This window comes from Schistocerca serialis, chromosome 5 (genome assembly GCF_023864345.2).
Source record: "Schistocerca serialis cubense isolate TAMUIC-IGC-003099 chromosome 5, iqSchSeri2.2, whole genome shotgun sequence".
Lineage (NCBI taxonomy): Eukaryota > Metazoa > Arthropoda > Insecta > Orthoptera > Acrididae > Schistocerca > Schistocerca serialis.
Window position 1 is genome coordinate 795,110,122 of NC_064642.1, and position 2,622 is coordinate 795,112,743.

Here is a 2,622-nt window from a genome sequence, read left to right on the forward strand (position 1 = left end):
AAAGTTTCATTAATGTAGTGAGAAATGAAAGGGTTGCTCTACCGATTAACAGAATGAAAGTTCTGTCCAAAATAACAACATGATTTATTAAGACTAAAATTAAAATAATAAACAAAACACATGAGACATTTACAATACATCAAATTGGCTCAAATTGGATACTGAAATAAATGCTGTGAAGATGAAGTAGTCCCTAAACTAGATTGTGACATTTGTGACGAAGTGGTATGTGGAGCCAATTCCTTGCAACTCAAATCTTAAGAGAAACATACAGCCAACCCAACATTAATTGCCGCTACAGTAGTGAGAACTCAGACAATGAACACCGAAGACAGAACAAGGTTAGAAAAAGACGAACAGGCGCGTTCTGCTGAGCTCTGATTATCACCTAGGAAAATCCCTATCTGCCAGTGCTGCGGACATACATTACCAAACTGTCTTCTTAACTGCAAGAAAACGATCTGGCGTACCGGAGGCGATGGCTGGTTGCTTCGACGTCCCGTCGTGGTGATGATAATGTCGCAGGTATAGCCCAAAACAAATTATCCTGGTCTGGTTCTTCCAGACTGAAGACTTCCTAGCAAAACAAATGCGCCTCTGAGGGAGACGAAGAAGGCTCGCCACACAATCACTGACGGTACAGTGATTGATTTTAACAAGAGAAGTCACACAGTAACTCCGTTACAGTCAACTGTAGCCAAAACTGCTCAAGACAGACAACATAGGCCGCTTGTATGCAGAACACTCAATTGCCAACTGTACTCGGAAAGTTACGTTGAAGTCGAAACTTCAGCAACTTCGTCAAACAGTTACAATTAAATAAAAGTATATTAGACAGCCAACGGAAGGCAGGCTGTCCAGAGCAGCGAGAGCTCAGTCTTGTAACCTACTCCAACCGAAAGGCGAGAGCCGAGCATTCGTACAAGTCGAACACAGAACATTCCCGCCCCCACGACAGTGACCGTTGTTAAAACGTTCCAATCAGCAACTCGAAAACCGGCAGAAACTTCCACTCTATTGCCGAAGCACTACCATTCCACCAATGGAGATTCTTGGCGCCAATTTCTGCGCCGATTTTGCTACGTCACGGAGCTATGCCCTGAGCAAGCCAATCACAGTTACGATTTTGCAGAAAACGCGGGAATTTGCCCACCAAGACTGCCTGGGAACACAAGTCATTCCCTCGCTTCGCTGGTAGCCCGCCAGAAACGGTTTTCACTAAGTTTCTGCGAAGTAACGGAATCTCTAGCCCAGCCGCCCCTTCCGGCGCATCTGGGCGTGTCGCTTCCGCTCTTATGACAATATCGGCTTCTGGAAAGCATCCACTCGACTCCCTCACACCCGTCGGCTTAACCCTTTCAAGCTCAGCAGAACTCGCCTGTCACCGGACCAGCCGGGTGATGAGAGACGCTGCGTGGAAAGTCCGTGTGTGAAGGAATAGCAACTTTTCACCACATGCAATTAGAGAGGAAAATCGAATTACTCAGAGTAAGATAGACATATGAGAGGGGGCTTCTGCCACCTCTCATGATTCATTAGAGCATATTGTGCATGTCGTCAACATCCAACCGATGTTATCATGTAACTACTGTATAAATCTGATTGTTTCCATTTAGTGGCAAGACCAAAACATTTACTTTACTTGTATTTGTCCTACTTTTTTACTCATTTACGTGTTATTAATAGCAGTGGTACATTAATTGCTGCTGGCACAGGCGCAAATCAATGCAGTTATTTTTTGTAGGTAAGAATGACGATGTCACGTAACTTCAGAGGCAAGGTATGTGAGCTACAAATTTTCTGTTCTGAGCATCTGACTGCTAGCTGCATGTACGAGGGTAATCCCAAAAGTAAGGTCTATTTTTTTATAAGTACATAGACCTGTTTATTTCTACAATGGTTTACATCAGTTGAACATTTAGCTATTTTTCGATATAATCACCATTTCTGTCGATGCATTTTTGTAGACGCTGTGGCAGTTTTTATATGCCCATGACATACCAGCTCGCCGCCATGCTGTTCAGAAAGTTATGAACCTCTTCTTTCACCTCGTCGACGGAGCTGAATCGCTTTCCGGCCCAAAGTTCTTTTAACCTAGGGAACAGGGGCGCAAACTCAGGACTATAGGGTGAGTGGGTGGTTATGTTCCACTGAAACTGTTGCAGGAGAGCAACGGTTTGCCAAGCGATGTGTGGGCGAGCGTTGTCATGGAGAATGTGTATGCCCGTGCTCAACATTCCTCTTCTCCGGTTTTGAATTGCCCGTTTGAATTTTTTCAGTCTCACAGCACCTGTCAGGATTCATTGTGGTCCCAAGCGATTCAGCTCCGACGACTAGGTGAAATAAGAGGTTGATAACTTTCTGAACAGCAAGGCGGTGAGCTGGTATGATATGGGCATACAAAACTGCCACAGCGTCTACAAAAATGCATCGACAGAAATAGTGATTATGTCGAAAAATAGCTAAATGTTCAAGCTGTAAACTGATGTAAACCACTGCAGAAATAAACAGGTCTATGTACTTTTAAAAAATAGGAGATCTTTCTTTTGGGATTACCCTCATATATTTATCCTCTATGTTTATTAATCCGAATACAGGAGTTATATGATGCAGCGGTGCTAA